The 13,534-nt window shown below is 38.0% G+C and overlaps 1 pseudogene; it reads right to left on the bottom strand.

Moving 5' to 3' along the window:
* LOC103155775 (transient receptor potential cation channel subfamily M member 2-like) overlaps positions 1-13,534 on the bottom strand; it is a 70,481-nt pseudogene that overhangs the window by 32,958 nt on the left and 23,989 nt on the right.

The following is a 13,534-nucleotide window of genomic DNA, read 5'->3' as shown; positions in this document are numbered from 1 at the left end:
ATAAAATACTCTGAAAGTGTATTTTGTTTCTTTTGTTTGTTTTTGTGTCATTGTGTGTTAATTGTGTAACATTGTTGTTGTTTATTCTTTTATTGTTCTTTAAACTAATAATAAGCCGACTGTTTTAACTTAATTTTCTTTGGTCTGTGGTCATTAATTCAAACTACACTTCTCACTACTCCAGTAGCCGAACCTAGCTCTGGTCTTATTACAAATTTATTAACTGTAAACACATAGCGAGTGTTACACGTACTGTACATTTTCTGTTAGTCCAATAAACCTCATTTCAATACTGAAATATTACTGTGTCCATCAGTTATTAGATATATTAAACTGAAGTAGTTGTTGCAAACACCCAAATATTTAGAAATAAAAATGATTAAGATTAATAGGGGTTCCCAAACTTTTTCATATGACTGTACATGCCAAACAACAACACAAAACACATCATTATGTATTTTGATCGCCATCTTCTGCAGAACCTTCCTAGTTGGACAGAACCTTCCTTCAGTCCAAGTATTTTAGTAAATCTTGTGTAATGTTGGTAATTTTCAGAGATCTTCTTCCTAAACTGATCCACGCAAGATGTTTCTGGCAACATCACAAGGGACATTGAAATCAAAAATAAAATGAAGCCATGACGCTCTGTTCTCTGTGCCTGGAAGAAAATGGCTGGGCACATGCTCTGTATTACTGCCCACATCAAAACATTTTCCCTTTCCAGCAGCCATTGTGCTATGGTCTTTATTGAAGTAGGCCAAGCTCCACTTGGGTTGCCAGCTGAGGTGCTGGACTTGGCTTGATGTTGCTAAGTAAGATATTTTGACGCAAATTTAGAGGTTTTTGAAACGGGCTGTTTTGCAAATACCAGTACTTATTCCTAAAATATGACAAGGTGCTTTGTATGTCTTTTTTCTTGCTTTTGGACTGTTTCCAGAATCGGATAACAATATCGTAGCACAGAAAAATGCAAAAAGTGAATTTTGCATAATAGTGGACCTTTAAATTACAGTGACAAAATAATTGAATGTCCACACTTCCCTAAAATTTTATAAGCTTCTTTATTTGATAAAAATTAGAAGTGGTCAGTACAGTTTGATTCAAAATTGAAAATAATGACTAATCTAACGTAACCCAACCTATTTAACTAGTCTGATCCTACAAATAAGAAGTCACAGTTTAATTTAATAATTATAAACAGCATCCTCGTTATTCCAAAACTGAAAGAGAGAAAAGCAGACACATCTATTCTAATAATAATCACAATCTATTTAACCAAGATCTCATGTAACATATAATCATTTAATATACCTGATCCAAAAAGTAAGATATACAAATTGATTTAATTATATATATAAAGAAATCATAAACCTGCAGCAAGAAACAATCATCTTATCAGTATGTGCGTTTCAGCGCTGTAAGGAGCAAGAAAACACAGGGCATACCATCTTTGGCCCCTTAATTACTCAAAATACTAACACTTTTATGGATTAGTGGCATGATCCGGGATTAAAGTAGACAATGACTGAGTCCATCTCACTCAACAGTAGGCCTGTTGCGATAAATGATAAATCAATTAATCGGACGATAATTAAACCTATCGACCTCATTTTAATTATCGGCTTTATCGTCTCTCCCGGCCTTTTTTCTTTCTGTTGATGACACTGAATTAAAAAAGCCACAGCTCCGGTGCTCTCTACTGACCCCCCTTCCTCATTTCCTTAGTCTAATGTCCAGCGCACATTACACAAGTCGTCGGCCCATTTTCAAACCCTGAGCGACCACACATTAGCCGACAGAAATCTACGGTATAACGGTTCGATCGGGTTCGTCGTGCCGTGTGGTGCCCACATGGGCACAAAATAATGGCTACAAGTCCAGTTAACTAATTTTAAAATCAGGCATTAATCAGTGCTTTACTAGAATCTACCTGTCACATGCATCACAGTCCTGACTGAATGAAAATAATTATAACCTATTTATGTTGCGTTAACGAAGAACAGCTGAAAACCTACCGGGTTTATCAACTGATTCATAAGACCATCAGCAATTTGGCTCCAACTCCTTCCCTTGTCATTTCTATAGTCTTGGCACGTAATGTTGAATAAATATTAATGTTTCCACATATCATCTCCGATGTCCGCTGGACTTCGGGTTGCGCTGTTTCAGCTGTTCGGGATTCCCCTCGTAATTTCCCCTCAGAAAGCACGAGGAGAATCCGCGCTTTCTGATTGGCTACCTGTGACATTCAGTGTTAAGCTCCCAGTCGGGGAAAACCCCTGATTTAGATCGGAGCGGCCACGACGATCTACCGTAACCCACCACACACTGCAGGGTGATCGGTCAGATCGGCCAACGATCTAATGGTGTAGTGTGAACTATTGCATTAGGAAGTCGGATGTGCCTTTTTTCTCTATTTAAATCTAGAGATTACTGAAGGGCAATACAGACTTCATAATCTGCACTCTTTCGGTTGAATGCAGTATTTATTTCCACTTTGGCTTTATGTTTTAGTTTTTATTCAAGTACGTTTTTTGTTAATGGAGACTGAGAATCCGTTTTATTTTTATTTTTGGTTGTTTTGTTTATTTAGTTTATCAGTTCCAATGTTACGTGTTATTTTGAAAATAAATATCAGGAAATCGCATGTATTAGTCATTTCCATTAAATCAGTGTCAAAAGGTCTTGAAACAATATTATCGTTTATCGCAATAATTTCTTTAGACAATTAATCGTCCAGCAAAATTTGTTATCGTGACAGGCCTACTCAACAGTACTCTGTGGCTGAGTTTCTTTTGCAGGAGCACCCAGAGATTTCAGAATGTCCTCTATCCTCTGCAGTGCATTGTTTGACTGGGTGACCTGAAGAGACAAAGCAACCAGTAAATTAACCAGCTGCAAAGACAATAATGAAGGGACGCTTTCCCCATTAGAAATTGTGAAATCAGTTCATAACCTGTTCCTCTAGTGTCTCCAGTCTTTTCAGCAGTGCAGTGGAACTTGTTTCCTCTTCCCTCTCGATCCATTCAGTTAAGGCGGTAACCCTTAAGAAACAAAGTAACTTGAGTGACTGAGATTCATATTAGCAATTGAACAAAAAAACTAACTTTTTTCAAGTTTTATATGAAACAGGTAAAGTTATTTACTCATTTTATGCAACAATACATTATTCAATAAGCAAATATGAAGATGAAAACATTGTTCATGATGATTTTGAATTATTATGAATACAAAAATACAGGATTTGAGCTTCAAATTGAGTTTACCTCAAGCAATGAGATATTTTATAGTCTAGGCCACAGAACCCTAAAATGTGACACAAATTTAAAAAAGCCCACTGTAATTTCAGTAAGATTTTACTGCATTGTTTTTGTTAAAAAGGTCTTACGGAGGTTTTTAGCCATGGGATAGGCTGGATTTAACCAGAAAATAGAAAAGGAATTGCAAAAATCAGTGCCTTGTTGTACACTTTGCTTCATACAGTGGGTCTGAGCTCTCAGATATTGAGAAATTATTGATTCCTGGTGGCATGTTGCAGTTTTAAATGTTACCCAATCACTGACATTTGAATGTGACATATGTAGCTATAAAGCTCAATGGAAATTGCCTGTGCTGTGAAACAATCATTCCTCAGTCCAAAGAGAAGTGCCCAGCTGTACAAGGCAGATGTATGGATTCTTGCATTTCCACCGCTACCATTACTGAAACTACAGGGAGACTACAATTCCACAACAGTGCAGTGACTTGACATAATCATTCACAACATCTTCTGTTCACTCATTGGCCCATTAGAAATTCTACAGGAGGAATCCAAGTGAATGACAGAAAGCCCAAACTGAGCTGTGAAGCAAAATTTGAACTGAGCAGAATAGCAAATGTAGGCAGTGGCCAAGCAATCGGAGAATAACTTTCTGGAGGATTTTACTTTTGGGAAGTGTCCTGGATGCGCCCCTCCATGCTCTGGCTCTGCTCCTTCTGGACAGACAGCAGGTACCTGTCCTTCATCAAGGCCTGCCAAGACAACAGCTTCTCTTCCTCTATCGGATTAAGCTTTTTCTCTGAAAAAAACAAAACGGTGATTTGTATCATCATCATCCGTTTGGTCTCAGCCATAAGGCTCCACAGATCACCGCACAAAACAGACTTGGACTTAATTTGATTTCATCATGTCACTGTACTGGTGAAATTTTAATACCATTGGAAATAAATAATTGCCTGCCTCTGAAAGAGTTACATAAATGGATACAGCACCATGCAAAAGTCTATTTAAGTAATATTTTCCCTCCAAAGACTCAGAATATCTTGATAAACAGTTCTTTAGAGAGCCTTTTTGACAAACAAAAGGTGATTCATAGAGTTTTTAGCTGACAGAGTGTGTGATTAGGGAAAGTGTGGTTCTGAGTCAGTCCTTTGATTTTTTTCAGTCTTTCACATACTATTAATTAGGATTTCTGTATTTTTTTAGTCCTGACAAAATATTTTATCCTTCACAACCTTCTCAAGATGATGTCATCATCAATTAAAACATCTAGATGGAAAAGAGAATGAAAAAGCAGCCAAGGTTTGAAGAAGAACATTTGAAAGACCTTCAACACGCTGAAATACATCTAAAAATTCTCATTGGAATTAGATTAAACAGCAAGTCAGAAAATCACAAATCATATTTGGTTAAGCTGAAAACAACACTCTTCTATGTGGTAGATATTTTTGTTTGAAGTTCAGCATAAATATAAAAAATTCTCATTGATACTTAAGCTAAAATTACTAAGCCTGCTGTGTTAGTATTGCTAGATTCACTGTTAATTTAAGTTCCTTAAAGAGAAGCTAAAATTGGGTTCAGCAGGTCAAACACTGCAGAAAAATTGTAGATAACCCAAATCTCTGACTTGTGTACTTTTAGTACTGTAGAAACAACGATTATGAGGAAGGATGCACCATGGAGCTAAATATAAAAAATAAGGGTTTTAAACATTTTGCACAATACAGTAAATGGAGACAATCATCAAAAACAATCGATCTGAGATCACCTCTTTTTAATATCACACATATAGAAAACAGGGACTAAGGACTTACTGAATTCAGTCTCTATGGCTGGAGCATCCCACAGCACCATTTTTCTGATAAAGAGGTAGAGATGACTGAAGATGACAAAAGGAGGCGGTGGGGCTGGGTGGCTGTAGTACTCCTTAATCAGCTGATATCTTTGAAACTTCCAGATCTTGTCCGTGTTGTCATGGACCTCTTGGAACGTGTAGCTGTGCAGGTGAAAGATTAACAGAGTCATTTTTTTGAAAATCAAAGCTGACAGATAATGTGTCGCTAAGGACTCACTCAAAGATGGCTATGAGGAGGTTGAGGAGCAATATGTTGGCAAAGAGCAAGTAAACACAAAGCATGATGATGGTGATCCACTCAGGGAAGACCGGCATTTGTTTTTCATTCAGCACAGGACACTTGGGCTTCAGGGGATCCGTACCATTCATGCTGCATGAATTTATATCAAATCCAGCATCTGCAGGAGACAAAACACTAAAACTAGAACATGCAGCATCACCAAGAAAAGTAGCCTTATATGCACACGGATTATTATTTCTCCTCATATAATAAATCTACACAGTGCACTTCTCCACTCACTGTCAATGTTTGCTGGGAAACTTCCAAATATAATGAGGTACGGCTCGTAAATAGCCCCACGGACAATCCAGTCCATCCGACGGTCATTATGGATGAGGATGCCTTGTTTGGCCACACCATAGGCCACGACCCAGATGCTCAGGAGAAACATGAAGAAGAAAATATCCTTCATCTGGAGAACAAAATTACATCAGTTAAAGGCCAGAAAACTGAAAAATAAAACTGCCAGTAAATATCCATTTTTTAAGGAAAAGAAGTAATTTGTGCAGGTTCTTTTTAAGGAAATAAAAAAATGAAAACATGATGCAGAATAAAGTGTGGAAAGGCAGAGACAAGAAAATGCAATTTTTTTCATGACTGAGTACCCTGCTAAGAGAATGTTGTCTACAAAGACAAGTTTAAAAACCAGAGGTTCATAAGTGCCATGAAGTGCATTGTTCTACCTTTGTTTCAACATTATATCAGGTTATAAGTCAGTGACAAACAATGGAGATAGATCCTCACCATCTTCTTGACTATGATGATTTTAGGTCCCAGTGTTTGACTGATGGTGAAAATTGCCATGAGGCGGAGACAGAAGACCACAAAGTCGATGCACAGGATGATTTTACCTGCGTAGAACAACTTGGTTGTCAGCCTGAAGTTAAAAAAAAAAAATAAGTAGGTGAGTCACAGATTACTGAGTGGCTTGAAAGACTTTCCATGTCTCTCTGATTGACAGAAGGTACCTGAATCCAAATCCTAGACAGAACAGAAGGATGGAGAGGATGTCCAAAATGTTCCACAGCTCTTTAATGTACACCCTGGCTTTCTCATAAAACCCAAAATTATCAGGATCATGCAACAGCTGAGATAGAAAACAGAGATTTAAACTAACAAGTCAGCATTTTATTGTCATCAGATATTTACAGGGAAGGTTAAATTTGATCATTATCCTCCACAGATTAAGTTTTGGTAGAGTTAATAGTAACATAGATATGAGGCACCCTCAAGAAATACATGTGCAAGCATGAGAGTAAAGATGTGAACAGCATGAAAATAAATAAATATTAATTTGTAAAAAAAAAAAAAATTCATAACATTTATTCATAAGGGGAACTGTTAAGAAATAGTTTTGTCAAAATCACCAGCACCTCACAGGAACCCTTGCACATAAAAATTTGGACCACCCCTTTTTATCAGTTGGACATTTACACACATGAACAAAATTGTTGTAATCCATCCGTTAATAAACAAAAAGTTCAGGTTTTTTCCAACTTTCCTCAAATTCAAAAGTGTACATACATTTAGTCAGTATCAGAGATAACCGACCGTCTTTTAAACTGTGTGACTTGGGTTAAACCTTTTGGCTTGGAGGTGCATCTGTGGATGTATTTTAAGATTACTCCTTAAACACACTGCTTTCTTGTTTGACACGATGGGACAGTCAAAAGAAATCAGCTAAGATATCAGAAAGAGAATTGTGACGCTGCACAAGTCTGGTTCTGCAGGAGGGATTGGTGCACTTTATAAAATAGATGCCTTCATGAGGAAAGAACATTATGTGAAAATATTGAAGCAACAACTACAGACAAAAGACAGGAAGTAAAAACTTGGGCTCAAATTGGTCTTCCAAATGGATGATAATCCTAACCATACATGCAAAGTGGTTATAACAAGGCTAAAGAACAACAAGATCATTGTTTTGATGTGACCATCACAGAGCCCTAATCTCAGTCCTATGGACAAGATCTGGGAAGATCTGAAAAGATGTGTGCTAGTGAGGCGGCCTACAAAATGGACTTAGTTTTGTCAGGAGGAATGCACCAGAACTCCAGAAAATTAGTGTGAGAAGTTTGTGGAAGAAAACCCAAGAGGTTTAATCCAAGTCATATGGTTTAAAAGAAAGTTATCCTTGCTACTGACCAAATGTGCATAAATGTTTTAATTTGAGGAAAGTTCGAAGAAAAATCTCTAAAGAATGTTCTAACCTTTCTGGTATTTAGCAAATCAAAATAATTTTGGCAATTTTATCTAAGCTAAAACAAAAAAAGTTTGATCTGATTTAACTTCAGACAGTGAGAACAAAAATCGAATGTGTCTTTATTTTTAGTCTATGTAAATATCTGATTTCAACTGCACAAGCCTGGTAAAAATGACTGAAAACCATTAAACATGGAAGCTGCCGCATGTTTATAAATGAGCATCTCACCTGTCTGATCTCCTCACAAACCAGAGAGAACAGCCAGATGCAGAGCAGCTGCTCTCCTGCAGATGGAGTTCTCTGGAAGTCGACCATCAGGACCACAGCAAACAGGAACAGGAAGGCAAAGTACGAGATGATGTTTCCATAAAACTTGACCTGAGGAGCGCAGTACAGTCCAACCAGTCTGGACCAGCAGTTCAGAGGCTCCACATTCGGCTCTCTGTGGGCAGAAACATCAGCATCAATGTAACTCTGATCAAAGATTGTTGCTACCAAAAAAAAATAAATCACAATTCACAGGGATGTATAAAATCACATAGAGAGAACTAGAAACAAATGTTAAATAGGTCTTTAATTCAATCAATCAGGGATTGTCCTCTTACGAGTGACCCAGCTCATCGTTCGAATGGCTCTTTGGCTCGTCCTCTCTAGTCTTGTTTTTCTCCTTTTCCTTCTCGGTCTTACTCTGGGTGACTTCATCTCTTCTAAAAAGATCAACAGGAACCACAGAAATGAATGTGGCAAATAACTGTGGAAATTGAGGCTTGACAACTTCCAGAGTTTTCAGTTATACCATCACTCCCATTAATGCATTAATCCCACCTGAAATGCAGAAATCTGGTGTAGATCAGAGGGAATAATACCATGCAGACCAGCACCCTCCACACGGGATTGTGGACTGAAAGCTCACCACACCAGATCTTGGTAAGAAGATCCTAAAGCACAAAGGTCTTATGAAAACATTACTGTGTGGGTCTGTATTCATGATGTTCATGTACCTTCACTTTATAACTGGTAACTGTGCAGTCCCATGTTAAAGCAATCTCTTTGCCCTTTTTTCACTTTACAACAATATAGTCAAAAAACTCCTTTGCATTTCTTGGTTTTCAATAACTATAACTCCTAATGGCAGATAGTATCAGGACTTCTTCCAAGATTTCCATGAATTTTGTTACATCCATATCCCCATTAACCTCTTGTCCCTCCACAAAAAAAAAAAACTAACTCACATCATGTTGCTGCCATTATGGTGTTTTTAGGTGAAAATGATTATTTCAGGGTGAGGTTCAGAGTTAAGTTTAACATCTCATCTCACTGCAGTTTATGCACGATATGTTACATGTCCTAATTTATAAAATGTAGCTAAAAATCTGCTTCACCTGAACACCTGACTCAGCCACAAAGTTTTTATCATCGGCCTCCAGCGCCAGCCTCAGACACGTCGTCCCGCCCCAAAAGCGTGAAGTTCGAACCAGCAACTTCTGGGCGCGCTCCTCGTCATTCTTGTAGCACTTGCTGAACACACCTAAGGACACACATGCAGGTCAATAAACCTCTGCCTGTAAATGTTCTCTTTACCTCCTTCTCATACCAATCGCGCGATCTTCATAGTGACTGGCGAGCTCCAGCATTTCCTGAGGCTCGTCTGCATCAATTGACTCCTCAGCCATTTTCTTCAGGATCTTACTGGCAGCCAGAGCAGCAGATATGCAGTCTCCACACTGAGCACATAGAGAAATGCAGAGTTACACACATAAACCACTTTGAAGACACTTTCTTTAAACATTTGCAGGAGTTTTTAATCACCTGATCCCAGGCGATTTCAGCCATCTCCTTGTTGTTCTGGACAACTGCCCAAAGGAAAAGATCTCTGCCTGCAAGCCTCTGAGCTTCCCTGATTGGATCCTTGGAAATTGTCTGCGGTTTAGGTTCCTGAGGCTCCTTAAAAATAGTAAGGGATTGCATTTCTTGGATTAAATCCTCAGGTATACGCTATAAAACTGGAATAGATTGCAGAGTCAGTGATCTCATGAAAGTCTTTGAAATACTTAACCAGGACATCTACAAATGACATTTTGGAATAGAAACACTAGAATTAATCTTTTGATACTCCATACATAAAACAGAGTTTCTAAGTTAATATTTATGTGGAAATGGTTTGTAGCCAAAGCTTGGATGGAAATCTTCACAAATGGGTAGTTCATGCCCCTTTACAGATGGAGGAGATGATGTATTCATACATTATCTGAATAAATATGTTTTTCCAACTAAAAATTTCTGTATTTGCAAGTGAAGTATATTTTATTTTTATTCCAACAGTTTGTCATTTTTGACTACATTTTCTTCTTCCACAGCCACTTCAGTCTCCGGACCTAGTAACCTGAATATATGCACTGCACTATGCCTCATGGAGTAGCAGGACAGAGTCATACAATGACAATGCAGGCAGGTGAAAGTCAACAGTTTACCTCTTTACACTTCAAAGTGGCTGCAGACCTTTTTTTTTTCAAGCTAAAATGCCACATTTATGACAGGTGAAAATTGCCATAAGAGAAAACATAATAAGACCATGGTGGACTTAAAAGGAGAATGCTTAAAAAGCAAAAACAATGAATGTTTTTCATTTAATTATAGTTGCAGCATTTTTTAGCAATGCATCAAATTTAAACATAGAAACAATTCTGACAGATGCATCTAATTTAATCTGTAGAAAAACTACAGATTAAATTAGTTTTTCTAATTGTTGGATTGAAACAACCCAACAATCTTGGGTTGTTTCTTATACTAGAGAGAAAATAGTATAAGAAACAACCCAAGATTCTGGAGGATGTGGAAAATTTGTGTAAAAATGAATTATCTAAGTTGCTCTGTATGTAAGTACTGCCTGAAATGTTTCAGAAGACCAAGTGATATTTTTTCTAGCAGGAATGCTTTGTACAAGTTAACAGTAGAGGTGCCTGTAGATTTGAGACTGGTCATTTTATGAAAAGCAATTATTTCTAATTGTAGGATTTAGTTTTTGCCAATTTAATAACGTTCAGAATAAAACATACTCACATGCTGCTTTGCCTCTATGCACACAGCACACTGTCCTGTATCCTTGAGGATTTGACAATAGATGTGCTTTGTGAATTTTCCCAGCAGGTGGCGCACTTCATCAGAAACATGATCCAAGGAGATTTTTTCTTCTGCCTCTTTATTAGCCTCCCTGCTTATTGCCTGCCTCCTGCTACTGCCGGCAAGTTTCATCCTCTTGACCAGCTTTTTCAAGAAAAAGCAATTGGGCAGCTTTTGGTAGAGCTCACAAAGGGTGCTATTGTCCTTTTTCAGGAAGTCCTTCAGAATCACACCATTCTCCAGGAGCAGACTCACAAAATCAGGCTTGTTGCCAACCAGGGCTGAAGTCATGGCGTCGTGGAGGTCACTGGACTAAAGAAAGAAAAGAAGAGACTTCTGATGTTGGTGGAAAACCAACTAGTTTGATGTCAATCAAACCCACTATTAGTAAGCCACAAAAAAAAATCTTACGTTTTTTAGCCAAATGCCAGAAAATTTAGCAAGAACATTTTTTTTTTACAGATTTTTTTGTAACTACCCTCAAATTCAAAAGTACATACATTTGGTCAGTATCGGGTATAACTGCCTTTTAAAATGTATGACTTGGGTTAAACCTTTTGTTTCCTTCCACAAATTTTTTTGATAGATTAACTCAGGGGTGGGGAATCCTGGTCCTCGAGGGCCGATCTCCTGCAACTCTTAGATGTCTCCTTGGTCCAACACACTTGAATCTAATAGCTGAATCACCTCCTCAGTGCAGTCAGGTTCTCCAGAGTCATGCTAATGACCTCATTATTTGACTCAGCTGTGTTGAAGTAGATACATCTAAATGTTGCAGGAGACCGGCCCTTGAGGCCTGGAGTTGCCCACTCCTGGATTAACTGATACATTTAGGTTAATTAGATTCAAACTTGTAGACATAGTTTAAGGCCACAACTGAATCACACTGCTTTCTTGTTTGTCATGATGAGACATTCGAAAGAAATCTGCCAAGATGACAGGAAGAGAATTGTGAAGCTGCAGAACTCTGATTAATTCTTGAGATCAATTTACTGATGTGTGAAGATACTATGATCATCTGTTCAAACAATTACATGTGAGTACAAACATGATGGAAATGTCCATCATATCGTTCAGGAAGGAGACGTGTTCTGTGTCCCAGAAATGAATGTACTTTGGTTCAAAATGTACAGATTGACCCCAGAACAAAAGTCGAAGATGTAGTGTAGACAATGGCTGAAGCTGGTAAGGCAATGTTATTATCCACAGTCAAACTGTCCTGTACCAAAATGGGCTGAAAGGGAGATTAGTGCCTTGGTTGTTCACTGATTTGTTAACAGTAAATAACAGTATTGTCACTTAAGCCCAGTGAAAGCTTTAGTTGTACTCCATTCCTGAAGGGGGTGAAATCCCTTTGAGAACGAGAGACCAGTGCCATAAAAGGACCACTGGAGAGAGATCTGGAAACTCCTCTCTTGTGGATAACATCACTACAGGTGGGGACAACCCTGAGGGGAAAATATGTTTCCTTTCCGTGTTCATTATTGATCGTTTCCTCTAGACAATAAAATCCAGTCTAGAAAGACATGAACGCAGACAAGAGGCAGACAAAGGTCAGAAACTCTGAGACAGATGGGTGAACAAACCAGTAAGAAACAAACAGATGTCAGAAGTCAGATCCAGTGTCAAAAACCAGAGATCAGAGGAAAGCGTGGTATCCAGACGGGGCGAGACAAACGAGGAAAATCCGTGGGACAAAAACAAGATCATGGAACGAGAAATCAGGCATGAAAATATTTCTTCACATGTATTTGGTGAAGACTGGTTGGTGGAGTGGAGCTTATGTGGTGACAGACTAGGTGCAGTAAAATGGAAATGATGAACCAGTACAGGCGAGCGGCATGAGTGATCATTAATGAGTGTGAGTAACCATTAAAACAGGAAAGGCTGTTTGATCGTTACATTTAAAAAAAAAAAAACGGTTTCAAATGGGCACCTTTTTATCCAGAGGAAAGAGAGCAGGTGCTCCAGCACCACCTAGTGTCTATCTGTGCATCTCCCTGTGTGCTACTACTTGGATCCCCCTTTTCTCAAAAATTTTAAGGACGATTTTATAATTTATGGTATTGGTATGGCAGTGCCATTGATCTACTTATTCTGTCTTCCTTTTTTACAAATTATTGGCTTATTTAGATACATTGCTCAAAAATATTTTTTTACGCTATCATTGTAATAACTAAATAAAGTTTCAAAGCAAATCTAAATTTGTTTTTCAAACTGCAAAGTGAAATAAACTCACCTTCCACATGCTTTCCTCAGTGAAAATCTCACTCTGAGCTATGTCTGCTCTGTTCCAGGCAATAGCCAGCTTCAGCTGCTGCTGCTTCTTCCAGGATTCATCTTTTAATTCACTAGTCCTCAAAGCTGAAGGTAGAATATAGACTGACAGCTAAATGTCATCAAGATTCACTGAAAACACTCTTATCAACTTTTATTTAAGGTAGTTAATAAATACTTTCCATATTTTCCAGATTTCTATCTGAAAATATAATTTAAAAATCACATATCAATTACATTCCAACTACTTTGTGTTGGTCTAGCTCATGAAGTAACAATAAAATACTCTGGTCTGCAGTTGTAGTGTGACATCTTAAATAGTTTTGCAAAGCACCATAGTTACCTTTAAGAAGAACGTCAAGGATTACCACATCCATGTTTGCCTGCTCATCCTTGCTTGCTTTGAATATTGTCAGTAAATCAGGCTTCTTTATGATCTTCTGAATCTGGAAACAGAGCAGACAAATGTCTAGACCTGCTGTGATAGAAACATATTGACATCTGTCAAATGATGTGGTTTACTGCATCAGAAAATTTAGA

This window comes from Poecilia formosa, unplaced genomic scaffold (genome assembly GCF_000485575.1).
Source record: "Poecilia formosa unplaced genomic scaffold, Poecilia_formosa-5.1.2 Scaffold447, whole genome shotgun sequence".
Lineage (NCBI taxonomy): Eukaryota > Metazoa > Chordata > Actinopteri > Cyprinodontiformes > Poeciliidae > Poecilia > Poecilia formosa.
Note: the sequence above shows the minus strand (reverse complement) of the source record. Positions and strands in the feature narration are given on the sequence as shown.